At 38.0% G+C, this 19,471-nt stretch overlaps 1 protein-coding gene across 1 annotated transcript in view; it reads right to left on the reverse strand.

Moving 5' to 3' along the window:
* GRM5 (glutamate receptor, metabotropic 5) overlaps nucleotides 1-19,471 on the reverse strand; it is a 629,334-nt gene that overhangs the window by 302,864 nt on the left and 306,999 nt on the right. The gene's annotated exons all lie outside the window — the stretch shown is intronic.

Genomic DNA, 19,471 nt, shown 5'->3' on the forward strand with positions numbered 1-19,471 from the left:
CATTAATTACTCTTATGCCTAAAGTAACCACAAAGGCTAGTTTTCCTGTGGTATTTCCTTTTATGCCTGTTTTCCCAGAGTAATAGTGCATTTGAGGTGCACTCAAAGTTGTACTCATTTAGACATCCATGTGGTCACTTTATTTATGTCCTTACAAAACCTTGTTCATCTCTCTTAGCCACAACCAAAGGAACTCAACACTATAGTTTCTAAAGATCCTTCCAGTTTTAACATCCTACAGGAAATAAGGCCCACCTTAAGTATGCAGAAAATAAACAATTTTAGAAACCAAAATCAAAACTTTCCTGAAATCTACCATTCTGAGTAATAATATAAAATTTGCTTACATTTTGGACTCATAGACTAACTTCTCCAGGGATTTTGTGTTTTCATGTGCAAATTGATGTTATATCTACCCAAGCTTACATAGGTGAAGAAAGATAAGTTCTGATGGCACTAGGAGGCTTATTTTCTCTCTGTCTCTTCCTTGGCATCTCTTGGCAAGCAACTAGATGTATGGGTCTGAGTCAGTTCAAAGACAGAACAGGCTGATTCCTGCAGCTTCACTCTGGAGGTCCCTTTCCAACAAGGCCATTTCCTCAACTAAGACACCTATTACTACATAGTGGAGTTGGTATTCCCTGCCTTCCTTTCTAGCTTTCTTACAAATATGTGAGTGTGAAAAAAGCAGGGTCCCATTTTGCTAGCATTTTCCATGGTGCCTTCCATTTGACCCACTCAGGCATATTTCTCTACAGGTTGTTAATGGATGGAGAAACTATAAATTGTCTAATTCTCTTTCATTAAATCCCCTTGCATGCCAACAATATAATCCAACCATGACAAGATTAGAATAGTCATTTCATAGTGTCAGTAGCCATTCCATCAGGGGTACAAAATCATTTATCATCAGTATACCAAGAATGAGGTATCCCAGTTTAGCAAGAGTCCTGGACAGCTCCTGGCCCCTGGCCCAGGGCTCCCATGTTAAGGCTGTGCGGCCTTGTTGTGTAGCCTCCAAATCTGTCTCTTCATCTAGGAAGTATTAATAGATACACTGGATAGATCAAACTAAATTCTGAGCTATTAAGCTACTTAAATAAATAAACTGATTGTGAATTCAAGGATTTGAAGAAGACACGACTAGAGAAAGCGATCATTTGAATCACAGATATTATGTCTAGATAGGAGCCTGCATCTTGAAGTTCAAGTTTTGAAAAAATGTAATGTCTACTAAGAGAACATTCAGTGCCCATAAAGTGTTGCTTCTTATGTTCAGATACAGATTTCAAGGTCTATGGCTCTTTCTAACAGTGTAGTTATTAGCATTCACATCTAGTTCTCAGCCTTTTCACAGACAGAGTTAAAAGTTGATTCGATCTGCATGTCCAACCTCTAGAACTAAGTTGAAGTCAGGAATGGTATCCTTCTCAGGAAGCCCCAATGTCTTACACCCAGAAGGTATTTAATACTTAAATGTTGATGAAAATTAATGAAACTTAGAGACATGTACGGAGGAGCCTGGTGGGCTGCAGTCCATGGGGTCGCTAAGAGTCGGACATGACTGAGCGACTTCTCTTTTCACTTTCATGCATTGGAGAAGGAAATGGCAACCCACTCCAGTGTTCTTGCTTGGAGAATCCCAGGGACGGGGGAGCCTGGTGGGCTGCTGTCTATGGGGTCACACAGAGTTGGACACGATTGACGTGACTTAGCAGCAGCACAGCAAGAGAGACATGTAACATATATTAAACCTCCCTTATATGTTAAGTTCTTTCACATCTTTTCTTTTTTCACAAAAAAGCTGAACCTTGGATATTTCACAATGCCTGTATGTGCTAGAGCAAGAATTACTGTTTGTAAATTGCACATGTAGTTATCTGCCCTCCATACCGATAAGCCAGTACCAAGGCACATCATCTGAGAATGTCAGAAGGAGGAGAGCTACATGGGATACTTGTACAGACTATCTTATGGTATTTTATTCCAGGTCTATGGAAAATAAGATGTGGATGGGGCATCTTGCCATGATTTTAGTCTCTAACTTTTATTGTCAAGCGATACTACAGTATCGTTGTTTCACTGCTAAGTTGTATCTGACTCTTTGTGACCCCATGGTCTGTAGCCTGCCAGGCTCTTCTGTCCATGGGACTTTCCAGGCAAGAATACTGGAGTGGGTCACCATTTCTTTTTCCAGGGGATCTTCCTGACCCAGGGATTGAACCCACATCTTCTGCATTAACAAGCAGATTCTTTACCACTGAGCCACCTGGGAAGCCCTTTAGATGGGCCCGATTTTACTTTTATCTCAAAGGACTATTATGGAGATTAAAATCACTCATCAAAAATCTATTACTAAATTGATATTAATAATTATTGTCAAATGATACCTGGGTATGTTCTTCTCATGGAACTTACTACACTAAAAATGAATGTTTTTGCTCATTTTCCCCTGTAGGCTATAACCTTCTTGAGGGCAAAGATGGTTTTACTCATCTTAGTACCCAAGAGACAGCAATGATGATTTTGATTCATGGCATGCAATTAAACATGTTTTGAAAGAAAGGTTAAACAAAATGTAGGGACCTTAGGTTACTTTCCTATCTTTTGTATGAATTTGCTGCATATCTTTGGAAGATTTCCTTCTCTGGATTTCAGAACAAATGTATCCATTATTTTAATAATTCCTATCAAACTGAACAATATTAATTATCAGTAATGAAAATTCAATTACAAAAGTGCCATATATATTTTCTGATCAGTGAAATAAACCAAATTTACTTTTAGGAACTAGAACATACATCACTTTAGAAGTGGATGTTTCTAGATACTTACTATTTTTTATTTAGAAAAAAACTATTTATATGTAAATGGGTATTTGTCCTAGCATTGCTTATATATATTTTTTTTAATATAGATTTATTTATTTTAATTGGAGGCTAATTACTTTACAATATTGTATTGGTTTTGCCATACATCAACATGAATCTGCCACGGGTGTACACGTGTTCCCCATCTGAACCCCCCTTCCACCTCCCTCCCCATACCATCCCTCTGGGTCATCCCAATGCACCAGCCCCAAGCGTGTATCGAACCTGGACTGGTGATTCATTTCACATATGATATTATACATGTTTCAACTAGCATTGTTTATAACAGTAAAAATAACCTCTATCTCCAGGGGTAATAGAATGGTTAGGGTAAATATGTTTAGCGACATTATGTGGTATTTTGCAGTCACTGAAATCAATGGATAAGAAAATTACATAATACACAGAAAAGTATTAAAAATATTAAAGTGATAAAAAGTGGAATGCCAAATTCATAATTACAATATTTTTGAAATATACATATGAAAATGAATAAACTAGAATGAAGTTGGAAAGTGAAAATAGATTTTTAAAATTCAGTTATTCAGAGAGTAGTTTAGAAGCAAAACACTGAGCTGTTACTAACATTTGAAATCTCAAGGCATTTTTAAAATGTTTAAACTCATGTTTCTGTATTTTTAGTGTTATCATTTTATTATTTGTATTTTAACATAGTTGTAAAATCTCTTCTGAATACAAAACATAAGAGTAGAGTATAAAAAGATGTATTATATCTTTTTGTGCCAACATTTGTTTTTGTACCAACATTTGTGCAATAAATGGGTATTTAGAAAATGTTATAGAAAAATCAATGGTCAAAATCTCAGTAAAATGGTGTCCTCAGGTTCCTGAGTTGCATTTGACATGCTTCCTTTCCTAAATTTTCATTATAATAAGATAATATTATTTTATTATTTTATTTTATATTATTTTCACCTAATTCCAAGCCTTTACTTAAAACTGCCCTGTCTATTGTTTGGGATGGCTGAGTAGCAAATGTGTTAGTGGTAGATGACTTTCTTCGTTTCCACCATCTGCGTCTGTCAATGTGAAGATGTCTGAGTTTACAGTTTTGATTGGTCAATTTGAACATGAACAACTGCTTCACAATTAAGAGAGCAATGCTCATACTTGCAGACTACCTTTTTTCTCTGAATACTGTAACATCTGATTCTGCAATTCTACTCCTGGGCTTATATCCGGTAAAACCATAATTCGGAAAGATACATGCACAGCAACTTTCACTGCAGCGCTATTTACAGTAGACAGTCATGGAAGCAAACTAAGTGACCATCAAAAGATGAATGGATGAAGATGCAATGTATGTGATGAGATACGCGTAATGTGTGTGTGTGTATATATACATACATATATATATATATAAAACTGAATCACTTTGCTGTACACCTGAAACTAACACAACATTGTAAATCAAATATATTTCAATAAAAATTTTTAATGCAAAATAAATAATAAAGTAGTGGTCTACACCACGATCTTCACTTCCACCTCAGAACACAGTCACCCATGTCCCTCTGTACTTAATGATCTTGACATCATTTGTCCAAAATGCTTCCATGGCCCCTTGTTGATAACTGGAAGAAATTAAGACATTTTGTCACTGTATTCAAGACCCTTTTCAGCGAAACTCTAATGCCTATGTCCCCTTATCTCCTACAAATAGCCTCATGCCCCACACTGAACCTCCCCGTAAAACCGCCTCCTCTGGGCTCTTTGGTGATGCCGTCGCTGCACCCAGACCTCACTCTTCCTCTAAGTTTGCAGGTTTTGATTCCAGATGTTAATCAAAGTGCAGCTAAAATGCCGTCTTGTTCATGAAGAATTTTTATTGCCATTAAAAGAAAGTTCTCAATTTCTAAACTTTACATAGAATTAAAGTCAAATATTTCAAAATGAATCCCCACAGGTCATTTTGATATTTGGCAAAACTAATACAATTATGTAAAGTTTAAAAATAAAATAAAATTTAAAAAAATAAAATTATGCACTGCATAAAAGCCTAAAAAAAATAAAGTCAAATATTTCATAGTATTTAGCACTTTTTACATTGTTATTTTAATATCTTTTACTAGACTATTGGTTCCTGGAGTATAAACCCCTATGTTTGCTTTATGTAACCATCACTAAATTGGAACTAGTACCTTTCTTGGCATATGGCAAATAAGTTCAGATTTATAAAAATCCCACTAGTACAAGTGGTTCTCATGCAGCCATTAACCAGATTCCCCAAGTGCTAACAGGTAACATAAGCAAGTATAATTTTCAAGACCAGGGAACTGACTTCAATTCTAAAATGATAAGTAGTCTACTGAGTTTTTTCAATGTTTTTAAATTTCACCACTAAAGACCTTTCTGTGGACAAGGATCCAGTCTTAGGATCATATACAGCATTTAATTGATACATCACCCAACTTTCCTTTACTCCAGACCTTCAGTCTTTTATTTATTTTTTTCAGTCTTTTATTTTTGATGTCTGTCACTTTTGAAGAATACAGGCCAGTCATTTTGTAGAATATTGCTCAATCTGGGTTGGTCTGCATTTCTTCCTGATTAAATTTAGATTGCGTATTTTTGGTAAAAATGCCATAGAGGTTATTTTGAGCCCTCTGAGGGGACTTTATCAAGAGGGACATGATATTGATATGTCTCATTATTAATGGTGTTCATTTTGATCACTTGGTTGAGATGATTTTTGTCTAGTCTCTCCAATATAAAGTTACTATTTTCTCCTGGGTAATAGCTAAGTATATTGTAGAGAGATACTTTCAGAATATGAAAATATCCTATTTCTCATAACACACAAATTTTAGCATCTACTGATGATACATGCCTAAAACAATATTACTATGATGTTTATCAGATGATGATTTTTTTTTCTATTTTAATCACTTTCAACACCACTAGTTCAAATTCTACCATCAGGAATATCTTTCCACCTCACCCCTCATTTACTCATATTTAATCATTTAATTCTATTATTCTCTCATGAATATTGCCCATTTAATATTTTAATAGAATTAAATACATATTGGAACAGAACACACACACACACACACACACATATATGTATATGTATGGAGATCAGCCCTGGGATTTCTTTGGAAGGAATGATGCTAAAGCTGAAACTCCAGTACTTTGGCCACCTCATGCGAAGAGTTGACTCATTGGAAAAGACTCTGATGCTGGGAGGGATTAGGGGCAGGAGGAGAAGGGGACGACAGAGGATGAGATGGCTGGATGGCATCACTGACTCGATGGACGTGAGTCTCAGTGAACTCTGGGAGTTGGTGGTGGATAGGGAGGTCTGGCGTGCTGTGATTCATGGGGTCGCAAAGAGTCGGACACGACTGAGCGACTGATCTGATCTGATATGTATGTGTGTGTATATATATATATATTAGAAAATATATGGTTAGTATTCAGATGGGTACTGTTCTTAATGTTCCTATATTTCAACTCATTCATCTTCAAAGTAATCCCAAGAGGTAGGTAGTGTACCACATTCACTTTAAAGATAAGGAAATTGAGACACAGAAAACTTTTATATCTTGTCCAAGTCATTCAGAGTTAGGATTAGAACCTCAGCAGACTGGCTCCAGAGCCCGTGGTTTAAACCAAAATAAATACATTTCTTCTAATAAGGCTTGGTGAGAATCAGAGGAGTTTTCTTTTTCTCTCTCTTGTCATTTACATGTCTATAGCCACGATCAGTGAGTAAAAAGTCCTGCTGGGATCTCAGACTCATGGGACCAAGAAAGAGAATTTGCTCACAAGGATGAGGGACTTGGAAGTTAGAAAAGAAAATCTAGCTGTCCAGGCAGGTCCAAGCAAGGATGGTAAAGCAACAGAGACACAACAGAGAGCGGTCTCATAGTGTCCCAAACACTGTCTATTGGTAGCATCTTCCTGCTGGTCAGGCACACTGGAGAGTAGAGAATGGAAGCAAAATTTCAGTCCCTCACTTGGGCCGGCACAGGAAAAAAAAAGGAACATTGCAACTTGGAGACCTCACAACCTTCAAGGCACCTGTTTCTGGTAGGTGTCACAGCAGTTTCATAGCCAGGGCTCAGCTTGTGGTGATTGGACTTCACACTGAACTTCTTTCGGTGGGACTGAGACTGCTGACGTGCTGATTACATCTGCCAGGAAAATGTCTCAAGAACCAGACATAGCTGAACCTATTGACGGGGCTCTCTCATTCATTTATTCTTACATTCAGTCCATGTCAAGTGCCTACAGAGCCATGAATAAATGCAGGAAATAGACCATGATCAAGACATGATCTGCATCCTCAGAAAATTGATATTCTAGTGAGGGAGAGCTCCAGGAATAAACACGGAGTGCACAGAGGAGGGAACAGAGGCTCAAACCTGTGGCGGTGTGTCTGGGCAGGAGGTTAACAGAAGATTTTACAAAGGAAACAGATTCGGATCTGATGATAATCAAGGCAGAGAAGCTGAGACAAGCACCCACAGAAGCACATACTTATTATAAATGCAAAGACATTAAAACAATATGAAGTGCCCAAGATGACAACCTCAGTAAAGGAATATCATCAAACCACCCTCACCACCTCTGAGGAGCACCTCTGAGTTCAGCACTGTGAAATGGAAGGAAGGTTAGGCTGTGACAGAGGTATTTATAGAATAAAGCGTGGCACCAAATGACGTTTGTGTAACCCCTTTCCTCATCACAGGGATCAGAGCTGCAAAAGATCTAGGCAGTCATGGAGTTCCATCTCTGATCATTTCTAATTCTAGCCAAGGTAGTGTAATAATTATTTACATTTGCATAATGCTTTATAATGCACTTTTATAACCATTTATCTCATTTGATCTTCACAACAATTTTGTGAGATAAGCAGAAACAATCTTATTAAAATCCTCCTTTTCCAGAAGAGGAAATTAAAGGAGCTAGAAAATTCAATGTCTATAGAAGGAAAAGTTAGGAAGTAGAGCCAAGGTGACATCAAGGTTTCTAATGTCTCATCCAGTATCTTCTCCATAAAATCAACTCCTCCGATTTGCCACTTAATCAAGGGGCAGCTCATACTTTGAAATGGAGGGTCTGATGTTCTGTTTTAGCAACTCCCCATCTATCTACCATCTCCCCTCGATGGAGGGTTATGAGAAAGGGGAGTAATAGCATCATACAGAGAAAGTCTTTCATAGGGTGAGCCCTCTGGAATACCTATCTGAGCTTCTCTTCAAGAATTTATGGAATAGGTGTATTTATCCTGACTTCATCCTGGAGTTTGAGACTCTGGGGGTGTGAGGAATGGATTTTCAAGAAGCTCATCTGGGAATTTGGATGCACACTGAAATTTGAGAACTGCTTTACAGAGATTTGGAAGATCTGTCCTCAGAAGTCTTCCCCACCCATCAGAATAGATGACAGGAAAAAGGTGGGGAGCAGGCACTCAGCTTCTATCGGAGGGGCCTTGGCTCCTTCACAAATTCTATCGACCCTTTTGTTTTGTCTCTTGATGACCCAGAGAGATGGTATGGGGAGGGAGGTGGGAGTGGGTTTCAGGATGGGGAACAGGTATACACCAGTGGCGGATTCATGTTGATGTATGGCAAAACCAATACAATATTGTAAAGTAAAAAAAACAAAACAAACAAACAAACAAAAAAAAAACAGAGCTTCCCTGGTGGTCCAGTGGTGAAGAATTTGCCTTGTTATGCAGGGGACACGGGTTCGATCCCTGGTCCAGGAAGACCCCATGTACCTCAGAGCAGCTATGCACACAGGCCACAACTACTGACCCCCACGCTGCAGCGACTGATGCCTGCGTGCTCTACAGCCTGTGCTTGGCAACAAGATTAGCCACTTGGACAAGAAGCCCGCACACGGCAACTAGAGAGCAGCCCCCGCTGGCTGCAACTAGAGAAAGCCCACACGTAGCAACAAAGACCAGCACGGCGAAATAAAAAATACATGAAAATTTTTAAAAATTGCAATAAAACTGGCATGCAACACTGTGTATGTTTAAGGTGTACAACATTTTGACGCATTTATATATGGTGATATAATTACCATCATCGCATTAGCTAACACCTCCATCAAGTCACATAATTATGTTTCATAGTGAGAACCTTTAATGAAGGACATGACTCATTATTGTCACCTATAATCACAGTGCTCTGCATTAGGGATCGTATTTTTCTTCTGACTCTAAGTCTGTACCCTTTGACCATCATCTCCCCAATTTCCTCATCCCCCAGCCCCTAGTAACCACCATTCTACTCCATTTCTAAGGGTTCAGCTTTTTTTGATTCCAATAAGTGCCATCATATAATATTTGTCTTTCTGACTGATCTCACTTAGCATAGTGCCCTCAAGTTTCATCCATGTTGTTGCAAATGGCAGGATTTCCTTCTTTCTCGTGGCTGAATAATTGTTCACCGTATAACTATATATACCACATGTTTTTTATCCATTCACCTGTTAACCAACACATAGGTTGCTCCCGCAGCTTGGCTATTGTGAGTAAAGCTGCAATAAGCCTTGGGATGCAGATATCTTTCTGATCCTCTGTTCTTAACTCCTGAAGAGACATATGAAAACAGGATGCTTGCTATGCAACACTGTTTTAAGAAAGGTCTCCTAGGCTCTCCTTCTAATGAGACTGCCACCCATCAAACCCTACTTTTACATAAACTCCATATTTGCTCCTGCGTGGGCTATGACATCAGACCCAAGGTTTACAGGGAAGAGGGTGAGGAACCATCTCACCTTCCCCACAGGACTCTGATAGTAAGGAAATATGCAAAGCTCTGACGAAAGCCCCAAAAGAAAACAGTCACCCAAGCTTCCACTGTTTGGCTCAGAATCTGGGAAACACAACAGATTTCACAATTTAAAAAAAAAGAAGTTTTTTAGTAGCACACACAAAAGATTCTGGGGGAGAAAAGAGTAGTGGGCAGATGATAATTTGATAACCTGAGTTTGTTAGGTACTACCCCACTTTAGCTTTCAAGTATCTGGGACATGCACACTTTATCTCCCATGGAAAATGGTTTGCTACACAACTGCTAGATGCTGTCATTGGGAACGCCAAAGCCTGGGTGGTCCCCAGATTTTTGACCCTCAATGGTGACCTCTTCGAGTACATTGTCGTTTTCATTTTGTGGGCTCCCCCAGTCTGGGCAGGCTTGCAGGTGACAGTGAAAGAGAGATGATTACTAAGCCTCAGTAAGGCTGTGGGCCATTCTGCCAGGATGCAAATTATCAGTGAACACAACAGCCTGTCTGGAAGAGGCGCAAGACAAGGAAAATCACATTGCATCATATCAGAAACCTAACAACAACTTTCCACAAGTAATCACTAACCAAAAATGGCAGATTGTAGCCCCAGACGCAGCAGAGACTTCTAATTAGTTCTAGATGATTGACCACACACACTGATTTGAGCAAACACGCTGGAAGGAACTGCTATTAATTGCCAGCGGTAATGGAGCTTATATTGACTAGTTGGGCAAACATCAAAAGCAAAATTCAAGGTGCTTCAAGGAAAGATTGAAATGATACTGAAGACTGGTGAACAAGACAGCTGCTTGCAGATCTGTCAAATGAACATTAATATGAGAAACATGCTAGTAAATTCTCTTCTATATCATAATTACAAAAGGATAATAAGCACATACCCTCCATTTACAAAGGTCTGAATTTATAAATCTAGGACCAGAGTTAGATAAATTTCCACCACAGTCTAGCAAAAAGCCAAATGAGAGCAATTTGATTTACATTAAATATTCCCAACTGAATAATATTAATGAAAGGCCAGAGGGGGGAAAAAAGGCAGGACAAGAAAAAATGATACTGAGACTTAATTGCAATGCATTACAAACAGACAGAGAGGCATTAACAGCCAGACATTCTGTGCAGCAAACCATTATTTATGACAAGGTCACCTTGGCTATAAGTAGATATTCAGCAACCATTGAGTTATAGGCCAGTGGAGACCTGAAAAATTACAAAATCCATCCCCTTCATTTTCCAGCTTCTACAACTGGAGCCCAGGAATAAGGATGGAAGAGAAAGGAAGAAACTAACAATTATTAAGTATCTATCATGGAAAAGTGCACATCTCTAAGCTTTTTCCAGACCCCACTCATTCAGTCTCCATATAAGCCTTGATAGGCATGTGTCACTGTCCCAGGGCACAAAAGAGGAAACCAAGACTTCAAAGAAGTGGTGGGGCTCCTCCTGGCACTCCACACTGCCCTTCAGGATGCAGTCACGTCTGGCCCATTTGATGAACCAGTGCCAGTGCTTGGCCTGAACTCTGGCCTCAGGAGTGTGTTCATTCTTCACCCAGGAATCAGCCCATAAAAATTCTATCAGAGACACTTTCTAGAATCTCAAAAATAGTGTCTAGGAAAATTTTAAAAGTGTAAGCATCTGACAGCCATTGGGTTTTAGGACAAGGTTGTTGTTCAGTCACTAAGTCATGTCTGACTCCCTGAGATCCCATGGACTGCAGCACACCAGGCTTCCTCATCCTTCACCATCTCCCAGAGTTTACTCAAACTCACATCCATTGGATTGGTGATACCATCCAACCATCTCATCCTCTGTTGCCTTCTTCTCTTGCCTTCAATCTTTCCCAACATCAAGGTCTTTTCCAGTGAGTCAGCTCTTCACATCAGGTGGCCCAAGTATTAGAGCTTCAGCATCAGTCCTTCCAATGAATATTCAGGGTTGATTTCCTTTAGGATTGACTGGTTGGATCTCCTTGCAGTCCAAGCGACTCTCAAGAGTCTTCTCCAGCACCACAGTTCAAAAACATCAATTCTTCAGTGCTCAGCCTTCTTTATGATCCATCTCTCACATCTGTACATGACTACTGGAAAAACTATAGCTTTGACTAGACAGACCTTTGTCAGCAAAGAGATATCTCTGCTTTTCAATATGCTGTCTAGGTTTGTCATAGTTTTTCTTCCAAGGAGCAAGCATCTTTTCATTTCATGACTGCATTCACCATCTGTAGGGATTTTGGAGCCCAAGAAAATAAAACCTGCTATTGTTTCCATTGTCTCTCCATCTATTTGGCATGAAGTGGTGGGACCAGAGGCCATGATCTTAGTTTTTAGGACAGGGTAGCTTCTTACTACTTCAGAATAGTCTCATGTCTATGGGCCAATTTAGAATAAGCAAGCCCAATAGAATACCTTGATTAATAATGCTGGCTCCCACTGACTGAATACCAACTATACACTTGGCTGTACAATAGCAATTTACTTTTACTAATACCTGATAGTATAAGTATTATTAGGCCTTTTTGCTGATGAAAAAAAAAATCAATGTATCACAGAGTGTTTAAGTGATTTGCACAAGGTCACATGGTTAAGAAGTGGCAAAGCCAGGTTTTATATCCTGGTCTATAGGCCCCAAAGCCCTGATTTTGCTTCTCTAACCACTCAGATCTCTTGAAATTCCCTGAATCTCCACTGAATTCCTATAGCATTCTCAGTCTGAATAATTCAATTGGATCTGGACCATGTTATATATCCTGTTATATAAACCTTTCCAAGGTTTTTCTCTGTGGCAGCCCTGTGTTCCCAAGAAGATGGCAAACTCAGATATATCTTTATATTCCCAACACATAGGATGGTACCTCACATACTTCTTACATAGCCCATATTAGGGGTGATGTGCTCAGTTGTTCAGTCAAACTCTTTGCAACCCTGTGGACTGTAGCCTGCCAGGCTCCTCTGTCAATGGGATTTCCCAGGCAAGAAAACTAGAGTAGGTTGCCATTTCCTACTCCAGAGGCTCTTCCTGACCCAGGGATTGAACCTGCATCTCCTGCACTGGCAATGATACCAGTGGCAAAGGACTGCTATAGTCAAGCTCTGGGCAGAGTTCCCAGCATCTACCCTCAACCCTGGGTTTTTTATTTAGCTGATTTCCTCCCATGCTGAGAACTGTCCAAAGCATTCAAGAGTAAATCACTCCTAACAAGTCCAGAGGAAGTGGTTGATGGGTAAACCATAGGGTCTGATAATATCCAGTTGACCCAGGACCTGCCTTTGCCTATAAACACCCCAACCTTTGTGGGAAAGATGGCAACCGGAGCCAAGCAACTTCAACCGACTGAATCTCCCAAATGATCCTGTTTTAAAAAGACTTGTAACCTTTATTTATTTCCTTTCCTCTCCTTTCTCATAATCATATCACATTTCTCTCAACTTCTTTTTTTCCTTTGCAGATACTCCACAACCCAGAATCCAGTCTAGAGGATAAGCCAGTGACAATGAGCTCTGGTCCCCGGGGAAGGCAACAGAACTTAAGAAAACACTTCAAAATGGAGAAGCAGCAGAGAGATCTTCCTCTGCTAATGAGACCAAAATGGAAAACTGTAAGTAGATAAGCACCTAAAGACACCAAATCAGTGGTCTAAGACCAAGGCACAATAACATTTAGGAATAGATTTAAATTCAGAATAAAATCAAGTTCATTTTGAGAAACAAGCTTGAAGAGAAACTTCCTTGAATTAAGTGATGTGAAAGATTATATTCTCCCTACTTTGGTTTTCCACTATGATTAGAAGCAGAATATTTGAAGGAAATGATACTTTTCATAAAATTTCCTTTTCCTCTTTAGTCTTGCATACAAAAATTTTGCATAATTTGACCTTGAAATATTCAAATATCCTAAAAGTAATTGTATTTTTCTAGCCTTGATCAAAAATGGGTATTCTTAGCTCTAATATTTGATATGCTTAATGGGTTTTAATATATGTTAAATAAGACTTCAAGTTACCTAGGTGAATTGAAATCTGTTGAACAGACACCTACTGTTTGAGATAAAATTACCCAACTCCATCACCAGTAAGCATAAAATCTTGAAATAAAATGACTTTTCTTTTTAACTTTTTACTTGTAGAAAGTTTCAGACATATTCCAAGAGAGACAGGATCACATAATGAATTCCCATTTATCCACTACTGGCTTCATTACTCTTCAGAATTTTGCCAAGCATCTTGTCCCGCCTAAACTATCTCTCATGTTCTAGTATTTCAAAGTGAATCCTTGACATCAAGGCATTTTACCTGCAAACACATTAGTATTTCTTTCCAAAAGATATTTTAAAAATCTATATTTCACAATATCATAACCATACCTAATAAAGTATTAATAATCCTATATTAATATTAATATGATTTAATACTTATTTCATATTCAAAAGTTGGTAAAACCAGTTTTCATTGTGAAATGTAGCTGGGACACCTCTGGTATGGTAACATGAGGAATTATCATTAATGTGGCCAGGGATAGCCAGACCCTGACTGAGAAGCTTCTTTAATTGCTTCCATCTGGGACAGAAAATAGGTTTCTGACTGTGTTTCCACCTTGCTTTATTCTCTGTTTTCTGAATTAATGTGTTCCTAAGTTCTAATTAACCACTGAGATTTGGCTTCCTCGTTTCTGACATACACTCCTGTATGAACACTTGTTCTAGACTGCTTTCTTGGTTCTAGCATTTCAGGTAAACTTGGATCCTGTTTTCTGTGGAGACAAATGATCAAATGCTCAGTCTCTGGCATTGAATTTATGCTTTTGAACTGTGGTGTTGGAGAAGACTCTTGAGAGTCCCTTGGACTGCAAGGAGATCCAACCAGTCCATTCTGAGGGAGATCAGCCCTGGGATTTCTTTGGAAGGACTGATGCTAAAGCTGAAACTCCAGTACTTTGGCTACCTCATGCGAAGAGTTGACTCATTGGAAAAGACTCTGATGCTGGGAGGGATTGGGGACAGGAGGAGAAGGGGATGACAGAGGATGAGATGGCTGGATGGCATCACTGACTCGATGGATGTGAGTCTCAGTGAATTCCGGGAGTTGGTGATGGACAGGGAGGCCCGGCGTGCTGCATTTGAGCAACTGAACTGAACTGAACTGAACTGAAACAAATTTTGGTTTCTCCTTTTACTACCTATGTGACTTTGGAAAATTTTTTTAGCCTCTCTTTGTCTTAGTTCCTTCATCTGTAAAATGAATATAATAATACTATTTATCTCAAAGAGTTGTTTGAGAATAGGAAATAACCCATTGCTGAGAGCCTGGTATACAGCAATCACTCAATAAATGTTGATCATTATGGCCTCCTTTGCTTCCAGCCTTTGCTGTGAATTTGATAATCTTTAGATTCCATCCACTCCTCTTTGGCCACTTCAGTAAGTCCCAACAGACACCTGCTTTTTCTCTAATTCTCAAAAAATTCTCTGAGATAAGTGTTTTTATTATATGCATTTTAAAATAAGTTTTCAAAATTCCAGATTTCTTGTTATAGCCAGAGAGTTTCTATTATGGCTAAAATTACCATTTTGTATACATCCACATATCAATGCTAATTTCAAGCAGAAAAATATATTTAGCATGTCAGCATTTGTGAATGAAGAATGATTGTTGCTGTTGCCATAATAAAAAATTTTAAGTGATAATTAAGTCAAGAAACCTAGCCAGAAAAATGCAAACTTTGCTAATCATTTCTGTTAGAACCTATGTTTTCCTTGGAATTTTCAGGTACAGAGATTATCCAATTAATTTTTTAAAATGCTATATATTTTTTGAAATTTAGAAATTAAAGTTTTTTTTATAGTAAATGTACAATCAGTATAACGTTGTGATTTCATAAGCAAAATACCCTCTTTAATATTTTTAATGAGAAAATCCCATTTGTGTTCACTTTCTATTTCTCATTGAAACCATAGGCCCCTAAACAGGTTTTCCATTTCTTGACAGTGAAAAGTAAGACATCAAAACTCTTTCCAAGAGAATAGGTACATAGTAGAATACAGCATCAAATGTTTCCCATACATATGTCCAAGAAGAAGTCTTCGGGAAGTAACTGAAATGAAACAGTAAAATTTGTAGTAGGCAGCAAAAGCAGACCTTAGAGTGGAGTTAATAGCATTGAACGCACACACTAGAAAAGAACTATTTAAAATCAATAGTCTAAACTTTTACTTTCAGATACCAAAGAAAGACGAGAATTTAAATCTAAAGAAAGGAGAAAAAAGATGTAATAAAACTTTTGCACATTTCAGTGAAATTGCAAGCAAGACTCACTAGAGAAAACAAACGAAACCAAAAAGCTGATTCTTAGAAAATACTATAAAAATTATAAACAAGTATTCAAGCTAAACAATAAAAGATAAAGACACATCTTACTAACATCAGGAATGAAACAGGCATGATAACTGCTGATACCATAGATATTAAAAGGTAATAAAAGAATATTATGAACAGATGTGTGCCCACAAGTCTGATACCAAAGGGAACAGAACCAATTCCTTGAAAGATACAAAACAACCAAAATTCACAGAATTTTATAGAAGGAGACGTATTTCTGAATAGGTTTATGACTACTTAGGAAATTGAATCAATAATTAATAACATTCCCCTTAGAAAAGAAGTTACCCAGCCAGATGATTTTCATGTATGCAAGGCTGCTATAATTCATCACATCAATAGGCTAAGGAAGAAAAATCATGTAATCACATTAATTGATGCAGAAAAAAACTTATAATAGTTGTTATAAAGTATAGTTGTTATGTTTTCCTGATTAATGGACCCTTTTGTTATTGCAATTTTGTTATTTACTTCTTTTTATTTATAAATTTGTGTTTTATTTATAAATTTATTTGTTATGCAATTTTGTTACTGTTAATTTTGTTATTTAACAATAAAGAAAGACTTTGTTGCTGCAGACCCTTCTCTCTCTTGTGATAGCTTTTCACTTAAAGCCTATTATATCTGATGTAAGTATAGCCAACTCTGCTCACTTTTGCTTACTATTTACATGGACTATTTTTGTGTCCCTTTGATTTTAGCCTCTGTATGAAAGATCAGGAGCCAGATAACTACAATGGTGTGACCACTCACCTAAAGCCAGACATGCTGGAATGCAAAGTCAAGTGGGCCTTAGGAAGCATCACTACAAACAAACCTAGTGGAGGCAATGGAATTCCAGTTGAGCTATTCCAAATCCTAAAAGATGATGCTGTGAAAGTGCTGCACTCAATATGCCAGCAAATTTGGAAAACTCAGCAGTGGCCAGAGGACTGGAAAAGGTCAGTTTTCATTCCAATCCCAAAGACAATGCCAAAGAATGTTCAAACTACTGCACAATTGCACTCATCTCACATCCTAGCAAAGTAATGCTCAAAATTCTCCAAGTCAGGCTTCAACAGAACATGACCTATGAACTTCCAGATGTTCAAGCTGGTTTTAGAAAAGGCAGAGGAACCAGAGATCCAATTGCCAACATCCAGTGGATCATTGAAAAACCAAGAGGGTTCCAGAAAAACATCTACTTCTGCTTTATTGACCATCACTTCAAGGCAAATAGATAGGGAAACAATGGAAACAGTGACAGACTTTATTTTGGGGGCTGCAAAATCACTGCTGATGGTGACTGCAGCCATGAAATTAAAAAGATGCTTGCTCCTTGGAAGAAAAGCTATGACCAACCTAGACAGCATATTAAAAAGCAGAGACATTACTTTGCCAATAAAGGTCCATCTAGTCAAAACTATGGTTTTTCCAGTAGTCATGTATGCATGTGATAATTTAACTATAAAGAAAGCTGAGCACCAAAGAATTGATGCTTTTGAACTGTGGTGTTGGAGAAGACTATTGAGAGTCCCTTGGACTGCAAGGAGATCCATGCAGTCCATCCTAAAGGAGATCAGTCCTGGGTGTTCATTGGAAGGACTGATGTTGAAGCTGAAATTCCAATACTTTGGCCACCTGATGTGAAGAACTGACTCATTGGAAAAGACCCTGATGCTGGGAAATATTGAAGGCAGGAGGAGAAGGGGACGACAGAGGATGAGATGGTTGGATGGCATCACTGACTTGATTGACATGAGTCTGAGCAAGCTCTGGGAGCTGGTGATGGATAGGGAAGCCTGGTGTGCTGCAGTCCATGGGTTCACAAAGAATCGGAGATGACTGAGCAACAGAACTGAACTGAATAAGGCAAAAGGAATGACACAGAAGTACTGTGCTATAGTTAGTGAAGTTGTTTACTGTGAGGATATGACAAGTATGATGATAGTGATATAGAAGTATTCCTCAACTGAAGAATAAAGTAAATGGATAGCAGATCATGGAAGCCAGATTTATTACTATTGGGCTGCAGTTATATAGATCAGCAAGGTGATTACCATTCTCCATGAAAAGTAACAAGGGCTGCTTGGAAACATGGCTGATTCTCAGTGCAGAAAATATTTAAAGATGAGCCTGGAGCATCCTATGGTATCATCATAAAGCAAGGAATTGCTGACAGATACACACAAAGACACAAATTGATGGGGATATATCAAAGGGGCAGTTTCAGTTGGCTTCCAACTGAAAGGACTCCCAATGGACAAAGCAAGACAATCTGTATTTTTTTTAAAAAAGTATTATTAGATTATAATCTAAAGTATAGCATAAACAGCCACAAGTTCATAATGATACAGTATAAGTAAATAATTGAATAATAAGTACCAACAAATCTCCTCTACAGAATAATTCCAAATAAATTATGTTAAGTATTCCATCATAAAGGTGCGGGAGCAAATCTCTACAATCTTAAAGTAAGAGTATGCAGTGACTTTTTCCCCCAAAGAGTAAAGTGTGGAAGTCGGGGAGGGGACCGTAACTTTACAGTAGGGAAATCTGATAAACACTCCTTCAGCCAGGCGACCAAGGTCCAGATCAAGAGTCATCAATTGAATCGTGTTGACAGTTTGCATCCTTCATGTGATGTGATTAAAATGGCACTTTGCCTCTATGTTCTACTGTCCAAAAATCTATAACCCCAGTTAACTATGAGAAAAATATCAGTCAAATCTCAATTTGGGAATGTTTTACAAAAGACCTGACCAATACTCGTTGAAATTCTCAAAGTCATCAAAAACAAGGAAAGTTGTGAGAAACCATCAGAGCCATGAAGAGCCTAAGAAGACATGATGACTAAATGTAATGGGGTGTCCTGGATGGAATCTGAGAACAGTAAGAGGACATTAGGCAAAAACCAAGGAAATCTTAACATATGGACTTTACTTAATAATGACGTATCTGTGTTTCAGTTAAATATACCATCTTAATTTAAAATTAATGTATTATTTAAAGATGTTCAGAGGGGAAATTGTGTATTTAGATGGTAATAAGGAATTTTACCATTAACTCATTTTTTCCTATAAATATAAAATTCTGAAACATAGTCTATTCATAAGGAAATCTATTGAAAAAAATCCCTTGCTTTTAACTAATGGGTGAAAATTCCAAATAGTTTCTGTGTTAACATGGAAATCAGAGATTGTGTAGGCTTGGTTATGGATTTGTTTTATTACTTGGTGATTGATAGTTTGTGTCACTAAAGCTGAACAGAATTTTATCACATGAAAGGAGTAACAAGAATATGCTTCCAGCAAAGAATGTATTCTTGACAGAAATTGATAAGGGTTACAGTTCTGGGGCATCTAATGATTTAAATCATTTACGACATATGTATTAGTAGAATCTGGCAGAGTGTTAATTTAAATATAATCATTTTATAATGTATTCAGTTCTAAAAAGA

Source organism: Bison bison, unplaced genomic scaffold (assembly GCF_000754665.1).
Source record: "Bison bison bison isolate TAMUID 2011002044 unplaced genomic scaffold, Bison_UMD1.0 scf7180017864245, whole genome shotgun sequence".
NCBI lineage: Eukaryota > Metazoa > Chordata > Mammalia > Artiodactyla > Bovidae > Bison > Bison bison.